This window comes from Myotis lucifugus, unplaced genomic scaffold (assembly GCF_000147115.1).
Source record: "Myotis lucifugus unplaced genomic scaffold, Myoluc2.0 scaffold_21, whole genome shotgun sequence".
Taxonomy (NCBI): Eukaryota; Metazoa; Chordata; class Mammalia; order Chiroptera; family Vespertilionidae; genus Myotis; species Myotis lucifugus.
Genome location: NW_005871069.1, coordinates 10,761,630 through 10,788,653, shown reverse-complemented (window position 1 = coordinate 10,788,653; position 27,024 = coordinate 10,761,630). Strand labels below are relative to the sequence as shown.

At 41.2% G+C, this 27,024-nt stretch overlaps 1 protein-coding gene and 1 non-coding gene across 2 annotated transcripts in view; both read left to right on the top strand.

Annotated features, from left to right (window-relative positions):
• SLC9A9 (solute carrier family 9 member A9) overlaps positions 1-27,024 on the top strand; it is a 771,103-nt gene that overhangs the window by 597,869 nt on the left and 146,210 nt on the right. The window lies entirely within an intron of this gene.
• LOC111825337 lies at positions 22,268-22,374 on the top strand. The gene has a single exon (XR_002828506.1). It is a non-coding gene; the product is annotated as a U6 spliceosomal RNA (small nuclear RNA).

The window sequence follows — 27,024 nt, the reverse complement described above, 5'->3', positions numbered from 1 at the left end:
AAGGGAGATTTGCTTTCACTGAAATCCTTTGCCTGCTGTCCTGGGAAAAAATGCTATAGGGGAAAAAGGTGGAGGCTGGGAATCAAGTTAAAAGACAAGTGAAAGGATCTGAGCAAACCAACCATAATGCATTATTCTGTGCACTGTGTAGTGATAAGAACAGGCTGGAGCACAGAGCAGGAGTGCAGCCACTTCTTTTAGGGAAGCCTTCTCAGCACCATGACTTTTGAATTGGAGAAAGGGGGTTTGGAGAAGGGAGGAAGGTAGCAAGAGGTGAGACAGGAAATTTTTGTGGCATCAGGTTATGAAAAGCCTTGAAGCTGGGGTAGTTGCTTGTTATCAAACCAGGAAAGTAACCATCTGTGCAGCATAAACAAATCTGGTCTTTCTGTCTCACATGTCAAAAAATATGGAGGATGCAGCTCAGAACTGCTGCAGAAAGATGATGATGACAACAGTGCCTCAGGCTCTGTCCATCATCCTTGGCATGGTAATAAGAGACTCCCCAGATCCGTGTTCTAGGAAGTAAGAAGAGGGAAGAAAGCTTACGCAGTCTTGAATCAGTCACATGCATCCCATTTTTCAAACCAGGAGAGCAAATCTCCTAGAATCCCTACCCAACAGACTTCTGCTTATGTATATTTGGCCCAACTGGGTCACATGACCATCCCTACCTGAACTGTGGCTGGGCAGAGGGGCCAGTGGACCAGGTGCGTAGTGACTAGCAATGCTGCTCACAGCTGATGCCAGTGAGCAGGGTACTTCCCCAGAAGGCCACACCCAGGTAGGCAGCTGGAGCTCTCAAGTCTTCCTTTTCTGTGTCTGTGAACATCACTGATGTGGCAGTGGAGTCGAGCTTTTGTGCACCTTTGAGACCTGCCTCTCTGGAGAAGAGGGATATGTGAGGGTACTGAACACTCAAAACTTCCCTGAGACTCAGGACTCACTTCTGTCTGGTCTTTATCAGAAGAGGGCTTTATCCTGCCAGCCTAAGTGATGAAACCTGATGGCACATGTGGGGGTCATGGCAGTGTGGGAGAAGTCACACTGTTAGTCAGTGAAGCTTGATTTCAGTGGCCACAACCTGCTCTTCCCAATCCCAGGTGCCTACTGATCATCTCTCTTCATCCTCTTTCCAACTCTGTTTTCCAAGAGTTTTGATAAAGCCATTAACCCTGAAGAGTAATGACTTATAGACTAAAATTGCCCCATCCTGGGTGTTTCCTCATCTTCATAGCTGCCAACCCCCTTGTGGCTCAGCCCCAGTGTGGCAGGGATAGGGCATCACAGCATCTAGTTTCTATTTCTAGCTCTGCCTCTCACTACCCAGTGAACCATATACCTGTGGGCCTTAGTTCCCTCATCTGTAAATGACAGATGTGGAGGAGATGACCTCTGACTCAGGGTCTGCACTGGCTGGGCATGGACACAGGTCATCTGTGACTCTGGCTTTGGCTGGGGCTTAGCTGCCACCATGGGTTCCTGCAGAGGTTTCATTCTCTGCTCTCCCTGACGACCAGGACCCACACTCTGCTCTCCCTCCACAGGGGTGATTTCCATCAGCTGTGCACTTTTCCTCCCAGACCTCTACCTGTCTCCCACTGAACATGGATATTTGGGTGTAGATAGCCATGGAAGCAGCTGCCTCTGGTGTCATCCACTAGACCTTCAACTTGCTGGGGACAGGGATATGTCTGGGTCATATGGCACTTCTGGCATCCAACACAGCGCTGGCACGTAGCAGGCACTAAATAAGTGTTTGTAAAGATAAACTGCCTAGCTGTGGTCAAAAAGGTCGCAGGAAGTCTTCTCTCTCTACTCATCTCCTTGCAAATAGGCTAAGCTTTTTTGTCTTCACCTTTTCCTGCCTTCCCTCTTCCAGCTTCCTAGTGCCAGACAAAGCTTTCTTCACACATGGTAAGAGTATAAAGTCCCAAGTAGGTCCTCACCCAAACATCATCCAAACATGCTCGCATTCTACACAGCTGCCTGAGTTACCATTTTATTCAGTTCTGGGTTTAAAGATATTACTGGTTTAAATGTCCCATTAATAATAACAAATCCTTGTAACTTTCCAAGTGCTTTCATTGATTCTACCCCAGATCTCTTGAGAGAGGTAGTTTCTCAAGCCAATATCAAGCTGTGTCGTCTATGAGATGAGTTGAAAGCCAGCTAAGAGACCCTGGGGAAAGGAGCCTCAGCAGACATGCCCAAGAGAAGTATCAGTATTAAGTTCCCATAGCCAGGCATGGAACAAGGATAAAAGATAAAATAGCAGAAGCCTGACACATTCCACCAGTGCTGCGCCATTGCCTTATACTAGTTAATCACAAAATGATGGGCTCAGTTGTGGTACTTATGTCCAGCCCTATGTTTCTAAAACCATAATTTCCCTCTACCTGCCCTTCACCCCTTCCCATCTCCTTTTTCATCATACACCACTTGTCCTTGTTCAACTACTTGACCTTCTACTATAAGTTGCTTCAATTCCTATTTTGTAAAAGGAGAGGGTATAAGTAAGAAGTACCTGGCATGGTAATTATTAGGGACAATTTACTCCTTACATAAAATGCCCTAATGCAATAGGAAGGAGATCTGAGAATATTTTTTAATACCTAAAAAGTAGCCTAAATATCTAACTTTAAAAAATAATATTAGTTATGTAGCAAAATATGGTGGTTCCTTTTCTTACTTAGAATCTGCAACCACATAAGAAGGTAAGGATGACTTCAATAATCTGTTATGTGCATGAATGTATTACACAAGCATAAGTTTTGCCATCATTTCCATGTATATTTTCTAGGTAGTTAACTACTTCATGCTTTAGCCTGGTGCAGAGTAAGCAAATGGGACACTCTCCGGGAATTTCATCAGTGTTGATTGTCTATCAGGATACGAAGAAATTACTTTTCCAATCTCTCTTACTTCATTTTTATGGATTTGAAAAAATTAGTCTAACCTTGGGTTAGCAGTCATCATGTTTTGTAGATACTGGTAGACTGCAGTGGCTGGAGGCATGGGCTCCAGATCAGCTGCATGGGTTTGACTCCCAACTCCATCACTTACAAGTTCTATAGACATGGTCTAATTACTCAACCTCTTGGCACCTCCCTTGTATCTTCTGTAAATTGATGATTATAATAGAAACTACCTCAGAGGGTCATTGAGAGGATTAAATGAGTTAATATGTGGACAGAGTGTACAGTACTTAAAACAGTGTCTGACACATAATAAATACCCTATAAGTGTTAATTCTTATAATAAGTAATAATTTCAATTTCTAGTGCTTTTTCCAGCATAGTATTGCTTATTATCTAAATTATTAGCTTCCTTCAAACAGGCTATCCATATGATCATAAAATGTCTAATTGACCTGGAGAGAAAATAGGTTCTCATGCATGTTGCATGTGTGTGTATGTTTAGAAAATATTAAGAATATGAGTCTACATTGATACAAAATAATTTATGGATGAACAAGAGCAAAAAAGGCTGGGGAAGGGAACTAGGAGGTGGGAAAAAGGCCAGAAACTTGCTGACACATTTTCCAGAAATGGAGAATTAATGAACTCTGAGCTGGGTATTTTAAGAAAAGATACTGAAAGATTTCCACAAGATGCTTTTAATAAATCCAGATCAGCTTGGAAATTTCCAGTGGCTTAATTGTGAAGGACCAAAATAGTGCCACACCAGTGACTGAATATGAAAGTGTTGATTAAAATACTTTTTTTAGTAGTTCATATCCTTGAGAGTAAAGTGTTTGCTATGACCTGAGCTTGTAACAGTCAGTAAACAGCTAATTACATTTACATTATATTGTGTTTTTCAATTGTTAATTATAATAACAACTCAACAAAAATTTGCCAGGTCATACATCTGTGAAGTTTAAATGGGAAAATTGCGTTTTGTTTCAGCAAGGATGTAATTGATTCTTGGGCACTTAATGACATAATACTAGTTGCTGCCCGCTCTTCTTTCTTCCCTCAAACAGCTGACACCATTATGTCACTGATATAAATGGAATCTTAAAGGTGCATCAAAATTTCTGTGTCTTTCAAGAAAAAAATAAAAAGCCAGTGTGGCTCTTTAGTTTGGGACAGGGGTATATTTGAGTGGGCACCCCAGGGCCAAGTTTAGAATTTAGGTCAACTGGAATTTTCCACGGTTTTCCATGAGGTGGAGTGGAGCCCACTTTGTCATGTCAGCAACGGTCACTGTGAACCTTTAAAATATTTTAAAGCAGCATGTTAAAAGACTGCCAAATGAGAGTGCAGAGGATTTGTCAGAGCCATCTGCTCAGGTGTCAACCCAAGCTAACTGGAAGAAAACACAGGTATTTAAGACTGAATTTCATTAGTGGAGATGGACCCAGAAAATATACATCAAATGATAACTTGAAAAATATTAGCCTTACTCCCTGCTCCCCCCAACTCAACCCTTTTATTGCAGCCTGATAGAAAGTATCCAAATGGAAGAAAAGGAATAAATTTAGAGAGTTAACATCAAACTGCAACCTGTATTTCCTTTTCAACATTGTTTCAATTTCAATTTTAAAACTTCCATTTTAAATTTAATTAGCCACTTTGGGTAATAGATATACTTTAATCCTTTGTAGTGGGATAATAAAATTTTATTGTCTAAAGTTTTACATATGTCTCCTTTTTCCCTGATTGACACCCCCCACCTCTGCCATTCCCACCCTGGGCAAGCCCCCACCGCCCCAGTGTCTGTGCCCATTGGTTATGCTAATAAGCATACATACAAGTCCTTTGGTTGCTCTCTAACCCCCCTCCCCACCTCCCCTACCATTTGTCTCTGGATCTATTCTTGTTCATCAGTTTATTGTGATCATTATATCCCACATATGAGTGAGATCATGTGATATTTATCTTTCCCCGACTGGCTTATTTCACTTAGCATAATGCTCTCCAGTTCCATCCATGCTGTTGCAAATGGTAAACGTTCCTTCTTTTTTATAGTGGCGTAGTATTCCATTGTGTAGATGTACCACAGTTTTTTAAGCCACTCATCTGCTTAATGATGGGCACTTAGGTTGTTTCCAAATCTTAGCTATTGTAAATTGTGCTGCTATGAACATAGGGGTGCATATATCCTTTCTGATTGGTGTTTCTGGACTCTTGGGATATAGTCGTAGAAGTGGAATTACTGGGTCAAATGGGCTGAGAGCAAAGATTCACAAGCATATGTGGATGAAACCAAAACACTGGTCAGATCTAGGAAGGCAGGGAGAGTTAAGGCAGAGGCATAGAAATTGCTCTTCCTCTCTCATCAATCCAAGTCTTTAAGATAACTTGTTATGTAAAATTATTTATTTATCTAAGATGCACCTACACTGAATTTATCTGAAAAATAAAAAAGTCGATATTAAGAAAAAAATTGTAAATGGAAGATTATAAGAGAGGGTTTTGCGTGCCAGCAAAAGTTACTGGCGTGCCATGTTTGGCAAGCGTGCCAGGGGTTGCCCACCCCTGCCCTAGGAGCGGTGTTGGTAAAGACATTGCTATGGCATATGTCTGCTATTTTGCTGCCTATGGAGTGTTGTGGGATTTTTATGATTTCTCATCTTATATTTAAGTCCTTTAGCCATTTTGAGTTTGTTTTTGTGTATGGTATAAGTTGGTGATCTAGTTTCATTTTTTTTGCATGTATATGACAAAATTTCCCAGCACCATTTATTGAAGAGACTGTCTTGATTCCATTGTATGTTCTTGCCTCCTTTGTCAAATATTAATTGCACATAATGGCTTGGGTCAGTGTCTGGGTTCTCTGTTCTGTTCCATAGGTCTATATGTCTGTTCTTGTGCCAGTACCAGGCAGTTTTGAGAACTGTGGCTTGGTAATATAGCTTGATATCTGGTATTGTGATCCCTCCAACTTTGTTCTTATTTCTCAGGATTGCTGTGGCTATTCTGGGTCTTTTTTTATTCCATATGAATTTTTGGAGAGTTTGTTCTAGATCATTGAAATATGCCATTGGTATTTTAATGGGGATTGCATTGAATCTATAGATTGGTTTGGGTAGTATGGACACTTTAATGATGTTGATTCTACCAATCCATGAACATGGTATGTTCTTCCATTTGTTTATGTCTTCGTCTATCTCTTTCTTGAATGTCCTGTAGTTTTCAGAGTAGAGGTCTTTTATCTCCTTAGTTAAGTTTATTCCTAGGTATCTTATTCAATGAGTTCTCTGTAAATTTTGGTAAATGGGATTTTTTTTTAGTTTCTCTTTCTGTGAGTTCATTATTGGTGTGTAAAAAAGCCATAGATTTCTGGGTGTTAATTTTGTATCCTGCTACATTGTCAAATTCATTTATTAGGTCTAGTAGTTTTTTGATGGAGTCTTTGGGATTTTCTATGTACAATATCATTTCACCACTCCTATTTGATATAGTACTGGAAGTGCTAGCCATAGCGATCAGACAAGAAGAAGAAATAAAAGGCATCCAGATTGGAAGAGAAGACATACATGTATATTTTTAAACTGTTTAAGAAACACCTTGTCAATGTGGTGATTACTTTTTCTTCACAATAATGCTTAGATTATTCCTAACATAATATTTTGGCCCAATATAATGATTACGTATAGTAAAAAAAACCCAAAATCTAATTCCCCTTGGGCCTCACATCAAACCTAAGTGTATATCCAAAGATTATAAACATATTTGTGTTATTTTAAATTTTCTCAGTCTATGACACCTGTTGCTATCTGTCTTAATAATAGGGTGGGACATTTAGTAAATGTTTTCTAGCTGAATTATATTTCTAGTTGAACAAGTCATAAGAGGTCTAGATCCTGGCATATGCCCTGAGGAGGAAATGGATCCCAGCGAATCCTATGGTTGGCTGCCATGTAATAGAAACAGCAAATAGTATTACTCCCTGATTATAGGCCTCATGATATTAAGTACTTTATGGTTACCAACTCCTTTAAATGCACAAGAATCCTATGCAGCTGCTTTTATTTTGTAGACTAAAACAGTAAGTCACAGATAAGTTAGGCCTAAGTTCACATGGTGGTAAGTAACAAAGTTGGATTCAGACACAGCCTACATTTTTAATCATCTACTTGCCTGTCTGCAGCACCTGTTCTGCTTTTACTGTTGTTTCTGTTTTGAGGTTTTTATTCTTGGGGGAGATAACTTTTTACTTTGAAAACTATCAAATGTAAAAATAGTTGCAAGTACAATACAAAGACCTTTTTTCCTGAAGCATTTGACAAATCAGACATTCTCCTACAAAGCCATAATACAATAATCAAAATCAGGAATTTGACACTCAGAATTTACTTCCTCTAAGCCTCACACCCCATTCAGGTTTTACAAATTTACCTGATAATGCCCTTGGGAGTGAAGGCTGCATTTCAAAATCATTTATTGTGTTTACTTGTCACTTCTCATTGGTCCCCTTTAATCTGAAAACATTTCTTAATCTTTGAAGACCTTGACACTTTTGAAAATTAGAGGCCAGATGTTTTGTAGAGGTCCCTCATTTGGGGGGTTTGGTATTTCCTCATAATTAGATTCAGGCTTTGCCCCTTTAGCAGGAATATCATAGGAGTGAGGCCAAGCTCTTCCCACTGCATGCTGTTGGGGGCACACACACTTGTCTCACTCTTGGTGATCTTCACTTTGATCACTTCATTAAAATGGTGTCAACCATATCTATTCACTGTTTATTTACCCTACATAACTAATAAGTAGTTTATGGGAGATACTTTGAAGCTCTTTAAATATTCCAGTCCTTCTCAACTTTCAAGTAATTAATTTATGTATTTATACCAGCATGGTCTCATGGGTTTCTATTTATTCAATGGATTATGATGTGTTTCTACTATTTTGTATTTTGATGTTCAAATTGTTTTCAATTTGCCTATTGGGAGGCCCTTAAACCTGTCTGCTCTGTCTTTTTTATATGTTCCCATTATTTTTAGAGCAGTTCCATACTAATTGGCACAATAAGCTATTTCAGGTTCATCTTGTACCCTCCCTGTTCCAGCCCTAGCAGCAACCATTTCTCCAAGGATCACTGTTCCCTTTTTGTGAAGAATGGCATTTAGAAACCATAATCTGGAGTGAGATGTGCTCATGCTGCTTCACACTGGCTCTCTAGGTGGAAAGACCTAGGAACTTAGGAACTATGTGTGTGTGCTCATGTGTGTGTAAAGAGAGAGATGTACATAGATGTTCATTTCTATAACCGTGTGTGGCTATATATATATTTATATATGAGTTCATACCAATACCTTCAATTCTAGTCCAAAACCATTCTTTTCATATTTGTAACTCCCTTATTGGACAGTGAGAAACCTAACAGCCTGTGTCCTTAACCATTCTACAATATTGTCTGCCCCAGGGAAGACAGGAAAACTAGGACTCAGTTGGGCCTCCTCTTTAATAGCTGTTTGACCTTGAACAAGCCACTTAACCATTCTCCATTGGTAAAGTAGTGGTGATCATAATACGATTTCAGGAGGCCATACAAGACGAAGGTCAGAGCAAAGGACCTGGGCCAGACTAACCCTAGCACTCTGTGATCGTCAAAAAGCAACTTGACCTCTCTGAGCTTTGTTTCTTTATCTTTAAAACTAGAGGCCTGGTACACAAAATTCGTGCATGGGTAGGGTCCCTAGGCCTGGCCTGCGATCAGGGCCGATTGGGGCCTTCTTTCCGGCTGCCAGCTGGGGCCTCCCTTCCTCAGCTGCTGGCTGCCAGCCGGAGTCTTCCTTCATTCTGTACCGCCCTCTGGTGGTCAGCACACGTCATAGCAAGTGATTGAACTCCTGGTCTCTCCATCAAACTCCTGAGGGGACAATTTGCATATTAGGCATATATATATATATATATATATATATATATATATATATATATATAGAGAGAGAGAGAGAGAGAGAGAGAGAGAGAGAGTGGGGCCTATCAGAGCCATCTCACCCAGTCCCAATTGGGGCCGATCAGGGCCAATGGCCAGGGAGAGACTGCAGGAGGGACCACAGGAGGGCTCTAGGGCATGACAGCCCCATCTTGCCCAGTTCTGATCAGCTGGACCCCAGCAGCAAGCTAACCTGCCAGTCGGAGCATCTGTCCCCTGGTGGTCAGTGCACATCTTAGCGACCAGTCAGTCGACTGCTTGGTCAGACACTTAGCATATTATATATATATATATATAGACTGCTTGGTCAGACACTTAGCATATTATATATATATATATATTGTAACTCATGGCGTGGAATGCTCGGCACGCACTTTCCCTCCAGCCTCTGGTCTTGGAGACCTCATGTCTTTCCAAGGCTCTGCTCACCCTCTTCAGCTGCCACACGAAGTAAGTTGCTTCGTGTGCATGGAAACCCTTGCAGGCTCCAGGGGTATGTCTTTACTTTGCTGCAGTTCTGATTACCCCAACATAAGGAGAGACATCCTCATTATCAGGTAACACCATCATGGTAAGACACATGCTCATCCTACTGAGGCAGTTTTAACTAGGCCATGGGCTGCCCTAAATGGTTTGGCTCAGTGGATAGAGCCACGGCCTGTGGCCTGAAGGGTCCTGGGTTCAATTCCGGTTAAGGGCACATTTCTGGGTTACAGGCTCAATTTCCAGTAGGGGGTGTGCAGGAGTCAGCCAATCGATTCTCTCTCATTATTGATGTTTTTATCTATCTCTCCCTTTGCCTTCCTCTCTAAAATCAATAAAAATATGTTAACAAAAATAAAAATAAATAGGCAATGAATCAAACATTTCTGCTCTCCATCCATCCAGTCCCATCACACCCTCTTTTCTCTTCGCCTCCCCCCCCCACCCCCGCCACACACACACTCTTCTGGGGTCTGTAAAATGGGGTCAGGATTTCTTTTTTTTTAATTTCTTTATTGATTAAGGTATTACATATGTGTCCTCATTCCCCCATTGCCCCCCCCCACTCATGCCCTCACCACCCTCTTTTCTGTGTCCATTGATTAGGCTTATATGCATGCATACAAGTCCTTTGATTGATCTCTCTCCCTTACCCTCACCCTCCCCTACCTTCTCTCTGAGCTTTGATGGTCAGATCAAAGCTTCTCTGTATCTGGATCTGTTTTTGTTCATCAGTTTATGTTGTTCATTATATTCCATAAATGAGTGATATCATGTGATATTTACCTTTCTCTGACTGACTTATTTCACTTAGCATAATGCTCTCCAGTTCCATCCATGCTGTTGCAAATGGTAGGAGTTCCTTCCTTTTTACAGCAGTGTAGTATTCCTTTGTGTAGATGTACCACAGTTTTTTAATCTACTCATCTGCTGATGGGCATTTAGGCTGTTTCCAAATATTAGCTATGGTGAATTGTGCTGCTATGAACATAGGGGTGCATATATCCTTTCTGATTGGTGTTTCTGATTTCTTGGGATATATGCCTAGAAGTGGGATCACTGGGTCAAATGGGAGTTCCATTTTTAGTTTTTTGAGGAAACTCCATACTTTTCTCCAGAGTGGCAGCACCAGTCTGCATTCCCACCAGCAGTGCGAGAGGGTTCCTTTTTCTCCGCATCCTCACCAGCACTTGTCGTTTGTTGATTTGTTGATGATAGCCAGTCTGACAGGTGTGAGATGGTACCGCATTGTTTTGATTTGCATCTCTTGGATAATTAGTGACTTTGAGCATGTTTTCATATGTCTCTTGGCCTTCCTTCTGTCTTCTTTTGAAAAGTATCTATTTAGGTCCATTTTCAATTTTTTGATTGGGTTGTTTATCTTCCTTTTGTTAAGTTATATGAGTTCTCTATAAATATTGGAGATTAAAACCTTATTGGTGATAACATTGGCAAATATGTTCTCTCATGCAGTGGGCTTTCTTGTTGTTTTGTTGATGGTTTTTTTGGCTATGCAAAAGCGTTTTATTTTGATGTAGCCCCATTTGTTTATTTTCTCTTTAGTTTCCATTGCCCTAACAGCGGTATCAGTGAAGAAATTGCTTCAGCATATGTCTGAGATTTTGCAGCCTGTGGATTCCTCTAGTATTTTTATGGGTTCCCATCTCATGTTCAAGTCCTTTATCCATTTTGAGTTTGTTTTTGTGTATGGTGTAAGTTGGTGGTCTAGTTTCATTTTATTTTTTGCATGTATCTGTTCAATTTTCCCAACACCATTTATTGAAGAGGCTGTCTTCACTCTATTGTATGTTCATGTCTCCTTTCTCAAATATTAATTGAGCATAGTGGTTTGGGTCAATTTCTGGGTTCTCTACTCTATTCCATTGATCTATATTTCTGTTCTTGTGCCAGTACCAGGCTATTTTGAGATCAGTGGCTTTGTAATATAGCTTGATGTCTGGTATTGAGATACAACCTACTTTGTTCTTTTTTCTCAGGATTGCTGTGGCTATTCCGGGTCTTTTTTTATTCCAGATGAATTTTTGGAAAGTTCATTCTAGGTCTGTGAAATATGCTTTGGTGTTTTAATGGGGAGTACATTGAGTCTGTAGATTGCTTTGGGTAGTGTGGACATTTGAATGATGTTGATTCTACCAATCCATGCACACGTTATGTTCTTCCATCTGTTTATGTCTCCCTCTATCACTTTTTTCAGTGTCCTGTATTTTTCCACATATAGGTCTTTTTACCTCCTTAGTTAAGTTTATTCCTAGGTATCTTAATTTTTTTGGTGTGATGGTAAATGGGATTGCTTTTTTAGTCTCTCTTTCTGTAAGTTCACTATTGGTGTATAAAAATGCCATAGATTTCTTGGCGTTAATTTCACATCCTGCTACATTGCCGAATTCATTTATTAAGTCTAATAATTTTTTGATGGAGTCTTTAGGGTTTTCTATGTACAGTATCACGTTGTCTGAAAATAAGGACAGTCTTATTTCTTTTCCAATTTGATGCATTTTATATCTTCTTATTGTCTAATCACAATGGCTAGTACTTTCAGTACTATGTTGAACAGCAGTGGTGAGAGTGGGCATCCCAGTCTTTTTCCTGTTCTTAGCAGAAATGGTTTTAGTTTTTGCCCATTGAGTATGATGTTGGCTGTGGGTTTGTCATATATGGCTTTTATTATGTTGAGGTATGATCCTTCTATTCCCACCTTGCTGAGAGTTTTTATCAAGAAAGGGCATTGGATTTTGTCAAATGCTTTTTCTGCATCAGTTGATATGACTATGTGCTTTTTATCTCTCAATTTGTTTATGTGATGTATAATGTTTATTGATTTGTGGATATTGTAGCATTCTTGAATCCCCAGGATAAATCCTACTTGGTCATGGTGTATGATCTTTCTGATGTACTGATGGATCCTATTTGCTAGAATTTTGTTGAGGATTTTGGCATCTATGTTCATGAGGGATATTGGCCTGTAAATTCTCTTTCATTGTGTTGTCTTTACCTGCTTTTGGTATTAGGGTGATGCTGGCTTCATAGAATGAGCTTGGAGGTGTTCCTTCCTCTTGAATTTTTTGGAGTAGTCTGAAGAGGATAGGTTTAATTCTTCCTTGAATGTTTGGTAAAACTCCCCTGTGAAACCGTCTGGACCTGGGCTTTTTTTTGCTGGAAACTTTTTAATGACTGCTTCAATTTCTTCCATAGTTATTGGCCTATTGAGATTTTTAGATTCTTCCTGTTTGAGTTTTGGAAGGTTGTATTTTTCTAGGAATATGTCCATTTCCACTAGGCCCGTGGTCAGCAAACTGCGGCTCTCGAGCCACATGCAGCTCTTTGACCTCTTGAGTGTGGCTCTTCCTAAGCCTTAGGAGTACCCTAATTAAGTTAATAACAATGTACCTACCTATATAGTTTAAGTTTAAAAAATTTGGCTCTAAAAAGAAATTTCAGTCATTGTACTTTTGATTTTTGGCTCTGTTGACTAATGAGTTTGCCAACCACTGCTCTAGGCTAAGTTTGTTGGAATAGAGTTGTTCATAGTATTTTTTTTAAATCATTTTACTCACATTTATTCCTCTGTTCAGAGAATATGACTTCTGGTTTATTTGGATTAAGGAGAAAATATTGAACACCACTAAAGAGGTATGAAAACTCACTGTCAAGGAGCATTGGGATTAAACACCAGCTTTGTTTCCCCAGTGACACAAGTAAGTGCCGTGAAACTGGGGTCCATGTGATCCCTGTGCCTTTGCTTAAATCTCAATGAGCTTTAAAAGTAGAAATTATATAGGTCATATTCTCAAATCACAATGCCGCAAAACTAGAAATCAATAAGCTTAAAGAAAATACTCTACACTGATGGAAATTAAAAGCAAACAATCAAAAGGCAAAACCCACAAGCATTTCTAAATAGCATTTGGTTAATAATACAAACAACAGATAATTTACAAAATAAATAGAAATTTAAAAATAATATTTAAACATCTCCATGGTATGTAGCCAAAACTGTTCACATGATTAAATTCCTTAGTGGTCTTGATAAACATAGAAAGAAAAAGACATAAAGTGAGTAATCTACTTAAGCAGCGGTTCTTTTTTTTAATTTATTTTTTATTTTTTTATTATTTTTTTATTTTTCGCTAAAAGTATTACAAAGGGTATTACATAAGTGTCTTTTTTTCCCCCCCGCCCTTGACAAGCCCCTGCCCTCCCTTACCCCCCAGTGTCTTATGTCCATTAGTTATGGTTATATGGATGCATACAAGTCCTTCGGTTGATCTCTTACTCCCCTCCCTCCTGTCCCCCAACCCTCCCTGGCCTTCCCACTGCAGTCCGACAATCAGTTTGAGGCAGCTCTGCCACTGTATTTATTATTGTTCAAAAGTTTGTAATGGTCTTAATTATCCATGAAAGAGTGAGATCATGTGGTATTTTTCCTTCATTGACTGGCTTGTTTCACTTAGCATAATGCTCTCCAGTTCCATCCATGCTGTTGCAAATGGTAAGAGTTCCTTCTTTTTAACAGCAGCATAGTATTCCATCGTGTAGATGTACCACAGTTTTCTAATCCATTCATCTACTGATGGGCACTTAGGCTGTTTCCAGATCTTAGCTATGGTGAATTGTGCTGCTATGAACATCTGGGTGCATATATCCTTTCTGATTGGTGTTTCTGGTTTCTTGGGATATATTCCTAGAAGTGGGATCACAGGGTCAAATGGGAGTTCCATTTCCAATTTTTTGAGGAACCTCCATACTGCCTTCCATAGTGGCTGCACCAGTCTGCATTCCCACCAGCAGTGCACAAGTGTTCCTTTTTCTCCACATCCTCTCCAGCACTTGTCGTTTGTTGATTTGTTGATGATGGCCATTCTGACAGGTGTGAGATGGTACCTCATTGTTGTTTTGATTTGCATCTCTCGGATGATTAGTGACTTTGAGCATGTTTTCATATGTCTCTTGGCTTTCTGAATGTCCTCTTTTGAAAGGTGTCTATTTAGATCCTTTGCCCATTTTTTGATTGGATTGTTTATCTTCTTTTTGTTAAGTTGTATGAGTTCCCTATACATTTTGGAGATTAAGCCCTTATCAGATATGACGTTGGCAAATATGTTTTCCCAAGAGGTGGGTTTTCTTGTTGTTTTGTTGATGGTTTCTTTTGCTGTGCAGAAGCTTTTTATTTTGATGTAGTCCCATTTGTTCAGTTTCTCTTTAGTTTCAACTGCCCTAGGAGCTGTATCAGTGAAGAAATTGTTTTGGCATATGTCTGAGATTGTGTTGCCTTTGTATTCTTCTAGAATTTTTATGGTTTCCTGTCGTACATTTAAGTCCTTTATCCATTTTGAGTTTATTCTTGTGTATGGTGTAAGTTGGTGGTCTAGTTTCATTTTCTTGCATATATCTGTCCAATTTTCCCAACACCATTTATTGAAGAGACTATCTTGGCTCCATTGTATGTTCATGCCTCCTTTGTCAAAAATTAATTGAGCATATTGGTTCGGGCTAATTTCTGGACTCTCTATTCTATTCCACTGATCTATATGTCTGTTCTTGTGCCAGTACCAGGCAGTTTTGAGAACAGTGGCTTTGTAATACAGCTTGATATCTGGCATTGAGATCCCACCTACTTTGTTCTTTCTCAGGATCGTTGCAGCTATTCGGGGTCTTTTTTTATTCCAGATGAATTTTTGGAGAGTTCGTTCTAGATCTTTGAAGAAGGCCATTGGTATTTTAATGGGAAGTGCGTTGAATGTATAGATTGCTTTGGGTAGTATGGACATTTTAATGATGTTGATTCTACCAATCCAAGAACATGGTATGTTCTTCCATCTGTTTATGTCTTCCTCTATCTCTTTTTTCAACGTCCTGTAGTTTTCTGAGTAGAGATCTTTTACCTCTTTAGTTAAGTTTATTCCTACGTATCTTAATTTTTTTGGTGCGATGGTAAATGGGATTGTTTTTCTAATCTCTCTTTCTGAAAGTTCACTATTGGTGTATAGAAATGCCTCAGATTTCTTGGGGTTAATTTTGTATCCTGCTACATTGCCAAATTCATGTATTAAGTCTAGTAGCTTTTTGATGGAGTCTCTAGGGTTTTGTATGTATAATATCATGTCATCTGCAAATAAGGACAGTTTTACTTCCTCTTTTCCAATTTGGATGCCTTTTATTTCTTCTTCTTGCCTAATTGCAATGGCTAATACTTCCAGTACTATGTTGAACAGGAGTGGTGAGAGTGGGCATCCCTGTCTTGTTCCTGTTCTTAGGGGAAATGGTGTTAGTTTTTGTCCATTGAGTATGATGTTGGCTGTGGGCCTGTCATATATGGCTTTTATTATGTTGAGGTATGATCCTTCTATTCCCACCTTGCTGAGAGTTTTTATCAAAAATGGGTGTTGGATTTTGTCGAATGCTTATTCTGCATCAATTGATATGACCATGTGGTTTTTTTCTTTCAATTTGTTTATGTGATGTATCACATTTATTGATTTACAGATGTTGTACCATCCTTGCATCCCTGGGATAAATCCTACTTGGTCATGGTGTATAATCCTTCTGATGTACTGCTGGATCCGATTTGCTAAGATTTTGTTGAGGATTTTGGCATCTATGTTCATGAGGGATATTGGCCTGTAATTCTCTTTCATTGTGTTGTCTTACCTGGTTTTGGAATTAGGGTGATGCTAGCTTCATAGAATGTGTTTGGAAGTGTTCCTTCCTCTTGAACTTTTTGTAGTAATCTGAGGAGGATAGGTTTTAGTTCTTCCTTGAAAGTTTGGTAAAACTCCCCTGAGAAGCCATCTGGTCCTGGGCTTTTGTTTGCTGGAAGCTTTTTGATAACTGCTTCAATTTCTTCCATAGTTATTGGCCTATTGACATTTTTAGATTCTTCCTGATTGAGTTTTGGAATGTTGTATTTTTCTAGGAATTTGTCCATTTCCTCCAGGTTGTCTAGTTTGTTGGAGTAGAGTTGCCCGTAGTATTGTTTAACAATCATTTGTATTTCTGTGGGGTCTGTTGTTATTTCGCCTCTATCATTTCTCATTTGGTTTATTTGGGACCTCTCTCTTTGCTTCTTGGTGAGCCTGGCTAGGGGTTTGTCAATCTTGTTTATCCTTTCAAAGAACCAGCTCTTGGTTTCATTGATTTTCTGTATTGTTTTTTTGGTCTCTATGTCATTGATTTCTGCTCTAATCTTTATTATCTCCTTCCTTCTGCTCACTCTGGGGTTTTCTTGTTGCTCTCTTTCTAATTCTTTGAGTTGTAGAGTTAGATGATTGACTACCATTTTTTCTTGTTTTTTGAGATAGGCCTGTAGAGCTATAAACTTCCCTCTCAGGACTGCTTTCATTGTGTCCCAGAGGTTTTGGATTGTTGTGTTTTCATTGTCATTAGTGTCCAAGATGTTTTTAATTTCTTCTTTGATGTCATTGGTAACCCAATCAATATTTAATAACATGCTATTCAGCTTCCAAGTGTTTGAGTATTTTGGGTTGTTTTTATTGTAGTTTATTTCTAACATTATGCCATCGTGGTCTGAGAAGATGCTTTTTATGATTTCAATCTTCTTGAATTTGTGGAGACTTTGCTTGTGACCCAATATGTGGTCTATTTTTGAATATGTCCCATGAGCACCTGAGAGGAATGTATATTCCGCAGCTGTGGGGTGAAGTGTTCTGAAGATGTCAATTAAGTCCATCTGATCTAGTGAGTCATTTAGGATTGCTGTTTCTTTGCTGATTGTTTGTCTAGCGGATTTATCCAGTGATGTCAGTGGTGTATTAAAGTCCCCTACTATGATTGTATTGTTGTTGATCTCTCCCCTGATATCTTCCAGAAGTTTTCTTATGTATGTGGGTGCTCCTGCATTGGGTGCATATATGTTTACCAGGGTTATATCTTCTTGTTGTATTGATCCCTTTAGTATTATGAAGTGGCCTTCCTTATCTCTGGTTATGGCCTTCACTTTGAGATGTATTTTGTCAGATATAAGTATTGCTACCCCAGCTTTCTTTTCCTTTCCATTTGCGTGAAAGATATTTTTCCATCCCTTCACTTTCAGTCTGTGTGAGTCCCTTCTAATGAGGTGGGTCTCTTGTAGACAGCAGATGTATGGGTCATGTTTTTTTATCCATTCAGCCACTCAATGTCTTTTGGTTGGAGCATTTAGTCCATTTACATTTAAAGTTATTATTGAAAGGTACTTGTTTGTAGCCATTTCTTTTTTTGTGTGTGTGTATGTGGCTGTTTTCTTTCTGAGCTTGATATTTCTTCTTTTTACACCAGTCCCTTTAGCATTTCTTGCATGGCTGGCTTGGTGGTGATAAACGCCCTTAGCCCTTTTTTGTCTGTGAAGCTTCTTATTTCCCCTTCAATTATGAATGATAGCCTTGCTGGATAGAGTATTCTTGTATTCAGTCCTTTGCTTTGCATCACTTTGTAGATTTCCGTCCATTCTTTTCTGGCCTGATGTGTTTCTGTTGAGAAATCATTTGATAATCTAATGGGAGATCCCTTGTATGTTACTTTCCGTCTCTCTCTTGCAGCCTGTAAGATTCTCTCTTTATCCTGAACATTTGCCATGGTAATTATGATGTGTCTTGGTGTGGGTCTTTTCGGGTTCACCTTGTTTGGGACTCTCTGGGCTTGTGTGACTTTTTTCTTCCCCACCTCAGGGAAGTTTTCTGATATTATTTCTTCGAATAGGTTTTCTAATCCATGTTCATCTTTCTGTTGTTCTGGCACCCCTATTATTCGTATGTTGTTTCGTTTCATGTTGTCCCAAAGCTCCCTTAAACTCTCCTCCTGTCTTTTAATTTTTTTCTCCATTTGCAGTACAGTTTGAGTGTGTTTTGCTTCCTTGTCTTCTACTTCACTAATTCGGTCCTCCGCTTCTCCCAGTCTACTGTTGATACTTTCAATGGTGTTTTTTATTGCAGCTATGTCGCTCTTCATTTCTTCTTGGGACTTACTTAAGTTGTTGATTTTTTCATCTGTTTCTTCTAGCTTCTTGCATAAATAGTTGAGTTTTTCATTTGTTTCTTCTTGCTTCTTGAACATCCGGTGCATGTACTCTAGGAACCTTATTCTGAATTCTTTTTCCGTCATGTTGCATATCTCTGTCTCACTTAGCTGCTTTTCTGGTGAGTCCTCCTTTTCTTTCCTTTGGGGGTTTCTTTGTCTATCCATGTTTGATCTCACTTACATGACTAGTTGTTGAGTCGTTCAGTGGCTGGACCCTGGGTGGCAGTGGCTGCTCCCTGGGTGGCAGTGGCTCCTCGGGCTGTGGTTGCTCCTTGGGTGGTTGTGGTAGCAGTGGCTCCTCTGTTGATAGCAGAGCCTCTGGTGGGTGCTGTTCACAGCTGTGGTGGCTCTTCTGGCTGGTGGAGGGAGGCTTCACACACAGCAACTGTTCCCCAGGCAGAGCGTGTGGTGATCAGGAGGCCGCTGTTGCTTGAATCTGCTGCGTTGATTTAAAGGCACAAAATACAACACAACAAGGCACAACGTACCAGGCACTAAACACTATTGTATTTACGATATTACTAACCCCAAATAAAGGTGGCCACCCGAGCTAAGAGAGTTGGGAGATAAGAGGGAAAGAAGAGAAAAAGGTAGAAGAGAAAAAAGAAAGAAAAAAAGGAGTGCAAAAATGAAATTGGAAAAAGGGAGGGGAAAAAGAGGAGAAAAAAAAAAGAAAAGAAAAAAAAGTAAGAGAGAATAGAGAATGAAGTATAAAAGGGGAAGAGACTATTTATATGAGGAGAAAACTCCTATAGGTCCGCCACTAATACCAACAAATTATAGCAACAGATTCCTGGAGATGAATACAAACTACAAACAACCAATAATATCAAGCGACTCAAGGGGAAACAGAAGCACAGAAATAACCGGGGGGGGGGAGGGAGAGGGAGGGGCAGGAAAATAAAAAGAATAAGCAGTCTAACCTCACAAACAATCCTAAAAAAAAAAACCCAATATACTCGTCAATCAAGCAAACAACAATAAAACAATAGAGAGAGAAAATAAGAAGAAGAAGAGAAAAGAAAAAAAAATTGGATAGTGAAGGAAGATAAGGGAAAGGTGTATAAGGATTTAGAACAGGGGATTGGACGTACGATATATAAGCAGGGTTAAATTTTGACAGGGGGTAAAAAGAATAGGGAAAATCAAAAGCTGGAGTAGGGTAAGAGAAACAGGACAGCAAAAGGGAAAAAGTGGGGAAGATTGTTTAGCACAGAGGCAAATTGAGGTAGAGAAAAATGTTGCTAAAGGAACGATGAAAATAGAATGGAGAACATTAGTCCCAAAATAAAATAAAGACAAAATAAAATGACACTTTAAAGAATGGTAAAATGGTAGCGGTAATAATACTAGTTAAAAATAAAAATGTAGTAGCTGAAAGGGCAAAATCAGGTGATGGAGAAAAAGAAAAAAGAAAAAAAGAAAAAAAAATGTTTTCTTAGTTAAAAGGAGAAAAAGTAATTTAAAAAAATAAAAATAAAAATGTGCAGTAATGCAGGTGCTTCAGATCTTCTACTCTTCTTATTGGCACGCCCGGAATTCAGGAGAATGTTGAATTTCCCTCTGATACACTGTTCCTCCGTGTTGTAAGCCACAGTCCTGATTTTAAGGCCGGCCGTAAAATCCCCTTATTGCCTTATCTGTATTTACAGGAGAGTCAGTTCGTGGCTCTGCCTCTGGGTGGCAGTGTGTCTGGATTGACCTCCGAGGCTATAACTTCTGACCAGGAGCTCTCTATTGTACCTGAAGCAGCTCCGCCCAGAGCTGGTTCCCCAGGCGCCACTCCCAGCTCTGTTTCCCAGGCTCCCCAAAAACAATCTTCCCCTACAAGCTCTGCTAGTGACCCCAACTGGGCAATCACATGCACTGGGGTCAACAATCAAACTCACAGAAGTAAGAGGAAGTGTGCAAACAAGAGCCTGGGAAGCTGTTCGAACTCGCAGGGTTCAACCCTCCAGAACTGCGCGAAGTGTCTGCGCGGAGTGTCTGCGCGCGCTCAAGCCCCTGGCAACAAGTAGCCGGCTATCAGAAAACTCTGAGGCTGCCCTTTTGCATCCTGTCCAACTATGGGCTCATTTATAGTGTTACCTTCTGCCAGCAGCCCTGCGGGAGCCCTCCCCACTTGCGGGTCACGCTGGCCTCTATAGGCATGGATTTTGGAGAGTGCAGATTTCCCCCTGCACCCGCGCGCGCGTTCCTTGCTCCAACCTGAACTGCAAACCGCACCTTTGGGGTAAGTCTAACCTTTCCGTGGAGGGATGCAGGTCTCCTCTGGGCTCTTGCAGTCGCGCTGCTTGCGAGTCGTTGCCTCCGGGTTAGTAGCCGCCGGGTTATTAGCCGATCTCTGGATGCCGGTAACAGCTACCCAAGATGGCGCGGTCTCGCCGCTGCGCTGGCGCCCAGGGGGAGGTTTCAGCCTCAATCTCTAACCATCCGCATTTTTTAGGAGTTCTCTGTCTTTCCTGGCTGCAGACTGTCTCTCAGCTGAACCTCCCCAGCTTGATCGGGCTGATTGTTAGCCGTTTCAGCTGCTCGCCCCTATCTGCTCCGGGACAAAGCACCAACACGTCTGTCTAAGCCTCCGCCATTTTTTTTCTCCTCATAGTATTTTTTAACAATCCTTTGTATTTCTGTGGGGTCTGTTGTTATTTCTCCTCTTTCATTTCTGATTTTGTTTATTTGGATCCTCTCTCTTTGCTTCTTGGTGAGCCTGGCTAGAGGTTCATCAATCTTGTTTATCCTTTCAAAGAACAATCTCTTGGTTTCATTGTTCTTTAGTTTTGTTTTGTTTTTTTTGTTTGCTTGTTTGTTGTTTTTTGTTTGTTGGTTTGTTTTGGTCTCTATGTCATTTATTTCTGGTCTGATCTTTATCATCTCCTCCCTCCTGCTCACTCTGGGCTTTTCTTGTTGCTCTCTTCCTAATTCTTTAAGTTCTAGAGTTAGAAGATTTACTATCATTTTTTCTTGTTTTTTTGAGGTAGGCCTGTAGAGCTATAAATTCCCTCTCAGGACTGCTTTCATTGTGTCCCATAGATTTTGGATTGTTGTGCTTTTATTGTCATTAGTTTCCAGGATGTTCTTAATTTCTTCTTTGATCTCTTTGGTAACCCAATCATTGTTTAACAGCATGCAATTCAGCTTCCAAGTGTTTGAATTTTTTGGATTGTTTTTATTGTAATTTATTTCTAATATTATGCCATTGTAATCTGAGAATATGCTTTATATGATTTCAATCTTCTTGAATTTGGGGAGACTTTGATTGTGACCCAATATTTGGTCTATTTTTGAAAATGTCCCATGAGCACTTGAGAAGAACGTATATTCTGTGGCTTTGGGGTGAAATATTCTGAAGATGTCAATTAAGTCCATCTGATCTAGTGATTCATTTAGGATTGTTGTTTGTTTGCTGATTTTTTGTCTAGAGGATTTATCCAGTGATGTCAGTGGTGTACTAAAGTCCCCTACTATGATTGTATTGTTGACGATCTCTCCCTTGATATCTTTGGGGAATTTTTTTATGTATTTGGGTGCTCCTACATTGGGTGCATATATGTTTATCAGGGTTATATCCTCTTATTATATCAATCCCTTTAGTATTATGAAGTGGCCTTCCTTATCTCTTGTTATGGCCTTCACTTTGAGGTCTATTTTGTCAGATATTAGTATTGCTACCCAGCTTTTTTTCATTTCCATTTGCCTGAAAAGTATTTTTCCATTCCTTCACTTTTAGTCTGTGTGAGTCCCTTGTTCTGAGGTGGGTCTCTTGTAGACAGCATATATATGGGTCATGTTTTTTTATCCATTCAGCCACTCGATGTCTTTTGATTGGAGCAATTAGTTTGTTTACGTTTAAAGTTATTGTTGAGTGCTTGCTTCGGCAGCACATATACTAAAATTGGAACGATACAGAGAAGATTAGCATGGCCCCTGCACAAGGATGACATGCAAATTTGTGAAGTGTTCCATGTTTTTTTAAAGAAAAAAAAAAGTTATTATTGATAGGTACTTGTTTGTAGCCATTTTTTTTTATTTTTTGTGCCTGTGTTCCTTCTTACCTTTTTATTTCTTCTTTTTACACAAGTCCCTTTAGCATTTCTTGCATTGCTGGCTTGGTAGTGATAAACTCCCTTAGTCTTTTTTTTGTCTGTGAAGCTCCCTATTTCCCCTTCAATTTTGAATGATAACCTTGCTGGATAGAGTATTCTTGGATTCATTCCCTTGCTATGCATCACTTTATAAATTTCCTTTCATTCTTTTCTGGCCTGATGTGTTTCTGTTGAGAAATCATTTGATAATCTAATGGGAGATCCCTTGTATATAACTTTCTGTCTCTTCTTGCAGTCTTTAAGATTCTCTCTTTGTCCTGAACATTTGCCATCTTAATTATGATGTGTCATGGTGTGGGTCTTTTAGGGTTCATCTTGTTTGGGACTCTCTGAGCTTGTGTGAGTTTTTTCTTCCCCACATCCGGGAAGTTTTCTGACATTATTTCTTCAAATTGGTTTTCTAACCCTTGTTCCTCTTCTTGTTGTTCTGGCACTCCTATTATTTGTATTTTGCTTTGTGTCATGTTGTCCCATAGCTCCCTTAGGCTCTCCTCCTGTCTTTTAATTTTTTTCTCCAACTGCTTTTCAGTGTGGGTGTGTTTTGCTTCCCTGTCTTCTAATTCGCTAATTTGGTCCTCTGCTTCTCCTAATCTACTGTTGAAACTTTCCATGGTATTTTTTATTGCAGCTATATCTTTCTTCATTTCTTTTTGATTCTTACATAAGTTGTTGATTTTTTTCATCGATCTGGTTTATGAATTGTATGACCCTTAGTCTGAATTCTTTTCCTGGCATATTGCATGCCTCTGTTTCACTTAGCCGCTTTTTGGCGATCCCTTCTTTTCTTTCCTTTGAGTTTTTTTTTTTTTGTCTACCCATTTTTTATCTCACAGATAGATCTAGATGTCGAGTCTTGCAGGGGCTGCTCCTTGGGTGGCAGTGGCTCCTCAGGCTGCGGTTGCTCCTTGGGTGGTCATGGCAGCCACTGCTCCTCAGTTGGCAGTGGCTCCTCTGGTGGGTGCTGTTGCAGCAGTGGTGGTCCCTCTGGCTGGTGGGGGGAGGCTGCTCACCCAGCTGCTTCTCCTCGGATGGGAGTGGGCTGATCATGAGGCTGCTGCTCCTCAGATGGAGGTGGGTTTTGTGTGGCTGCCACTCCTCGGATGGGGGCAGGCTGCTTGCGTGGCTGCTGCTCCTCAGACGGGGCGGACTGCTCATGTGGCTGCTGCTCCTTGGATGTGGGCCCAGGGTGGCTGGGGACTTGATGACCGTGGGACCACAGCCAAGGTAGCAGGTCCCTGGCAAGGGTGGCTGTAGATTCCCAGGTATTATCTGAAGGTACCCTGGGTGGAGGTGAGGCTGGGCTCCCAGTTACAGCAGCTCTCCCCTTCAAAAAGTTGAGGCCTCTGATGAAGAGCCAGCCTCCCAGCACTGTTTGCAATGGTAGCAGAGGATGCCTAGTTAGGTGAGCCCAGTTAGCCTGCCCCAAAGTTCCTGCAGGATCTAACTTTGCCTCACACAAACACACACACACACACACACACACACACACACACACAACCACACACTCCTCTTTTTCTCCCTCACTCACTCACCCTCTCTCCCTCACTGCCGCCTTCTTCTTGCCTCTGTAGTTGGGTCTGGAGTGTTATTGACCTGTTCGTGGATGGAGTTTCCTCTCCAGGTGTATAGTTATGTGGCTTGCTGTCTAGCACATTGGCCGGACAGGATAAAATTCACCTCTACAAGACACAACACAAAGGGAACAAAACATGAATGTATTCATGATACTGATAACCCCAATATAAGTGATCATCTGAGAAAAGAGAATTAGGGGAGACAAAAGAGAGCACGGATGATATCAAAGAGAGAAAAAAAGATGAGAAAAGAAAAAGGAAAAAAAGAATATATATATATTTGGAGAAAACACCACAGAACAAACAGATAAACCAAAAAAATGCAAACACCAAACACCCAGCAAAGATGGTGGGGGCAGAATCTGTAGAGGCTGAGCTTATATACAGAAAATAAGGTTAAGAATTGGATGAATATAGGGAGGACCTCAGTTCAGTATAGAGGAAGTAGAAAGGGGATGAATGGATAAGAAGAAAGAGAATGAGAAGAAAATAATAATAATAAATTTATAAAAAGAAATGGATTTTAAAAATGATATAAAAAATAGTAAATAAAATAAAATAGAATGATGCAAAATAATGCGAAAAGAAATAGAAAATAAAGCAAAAAACAAAAATAAAGAAAAATAAAGAAAAAATAACAAAATAATAATAAAATTAAATTAAAATTAAAATAAAAAAGTGAACTCTCGTTCCCTTTGCTGGTTTAAGATCCCAGTCTTCTGTACTGTCTGCGGTTTCTCAGTTTCCTGTTGCTGGGACTGAAGGCCTCTCTTTAGACCAGTCCCTGTGGACTCTCATGGACTATTCAGATTTTTTTAAAATTCTTTGTACCATTCAGGGTGTATTCTGAGTGTGGACGTATTGGTTGCCTGGAGACTGGAGGGAGGGGCTATCTCTTCAGGAGAAAATGGCTGCCCAGGTCCCGGGCTCAGGTATGACTCAGCACCAGACTCACTGCCACTTCTCCTGGACCCTCTCCTCTCATCAGCCTCTCCCCAGACTCCATGAGTCCTCACGTTCTCCTGCACCTCAGCCATTGGTGAATGTCCGTATCTGAAAGGTCCTATGAACTAGGTTCAGTGAAGCAAAGCACAGGCCACAGAGGGGGAAAAGACTGTGCCTCTGTGATCTCCTCTCCTATCAGCACTGCGTGGTCTGGTCAGCCCTTCAGGCTGCCCCCTCTGGGCTCAGTCTTTTGTGACCCAGATCTGGTGGACCCAGATCTAGAATCCCCTGCCACCAGCAGTCCTGTGGACCTCCTTTCCACAGTCAGATGCTGTGCCTGTCCCAAGGGATGTGGCTCAGTGTCATGCAGTTTCCCTCTGACGCTCTGGGCTCAAAGGTCTGGCAGACCCTCCAGCCCAGATTCTTGATTTTACCTTTTTCCAGGGTTCCTCTGCCCTTCCCAGCTGCAAATTGTCTCACCAGCTGAGTCTCCTTCACTAATTTGGGGTGGATGTTACTTGATTCAGCTGTTCATTCTATCTGCTCCAGGACAAGGCTTGGGACACGTCCATCTATTCCGCCACCATTTTGTCCCTTTGGGGCCAGGAATTCTACTTTAACCAAGGGCGATGCTTTAACATGCCCTCCTTCCCTGCCCATCTCTGTCCCCAGTCCTGTGGGGTCTCTCCCTCCCTCCCCTCCTTCTAACTTGGTGGGCCCTGCTCTGCCCCCTCCTCCTGCAACCTCCTGTCTGCAGCCTCCCCCTTTCTCCTCGGGGGGTGGAGCACCCCAAATGCTGTGCAGGGTGGGCTGGGGCTGTGTAGGGCAGGGCAGAGCTGTGCGGGGAAGGAGAGGCAATGTGGGCAAGGCAGTGTGGGCAGGGATGTGCAGGCCTTGCAGTGGTGCAGAGCTGTGTAGGTCCAGCCCAGACAGGGCCTCAGAGGAGAGCTGGAGGTCACAGGGAGAAGGGAGGGATGTGGAGCCTGTCCCATGCGAGAGGCACCTGGCTCCTCAGCTGCCCCCACTCAGCAGCTTTTCTAGGCCCCTGCGCAGCTGTAACCCTCTGCCCCTTGCTGCCTCCTGCTTCCTTTCAAATTTTGGACTGTTGTTTCTCTGACTCAGCCACCCTCCCCCCCCCCCTCCGCCGCACTGGGTTCCAAGAGCCCAAGGCTGCCCCTTGGCCTCTGGCAGGTGCACCTAGCCTGTCCCCCATAATGGTGCTACCCACTCTCCTAGAGTAGTGAAACTTAATAAAAAGAAACAGCTCTAAAGATTATAAATTGAGCACTGAGAACACCACAGGTTGCAGAGGGCTGTGCAGTCCACGGCTCTTGGATCATGCATTGCAGCCTCCTGTGCCACCCAGTCCCTCCTGGCTTTCACCCCTGCCCGCCTCCACCCAGGGCTCGGGCCAAACCCTGGGAGCTTCCTGATGTCTCTCATCTCACACCTCACTTTCCAGTCCAGCCCACCAGAACCCGCAGCAAGCTAAACTATTGGTTGAAGCATCTGCCCCCTGGTGGTCAATACATGTCATAGCGACTGGTCAGGCAGTCAAACTCCTAGTGGAACTCCAAATAGGGGAAATTTGCATATTAAGCTTTTACTATATAGGATGTTAATAATGCTACCAAGCTGTTGTGATTTTTAAATGCTTGCAAATCTGCTTGGTGCAGTGCTTGGCAGATAGAAACAATAAATAATTATTCCCATCACCTTTCTCCTTTCCACAATATCTATAAAAGCATACTATACTAATTAGACCAGACAGCTGAACGACCTTCCAGACGTCATTCTGGACATCCTTCCTGATGAAACCATGGCAGTGAGGGCCAAGGCAGAGGCAGTTAGGGGTGATCAGGCAGGCAGGTGAGCAGTTAGGGGTGATCAGGCAGGCAGGCCAGCAGAGGAGTTACAGGTGATCATGGAAGGCAAGCGAGCACTTAGGGGCATCAGGCAGGCAGGCAGAGTGGTTAGGAGCAAGGAGGCAGGCAGGC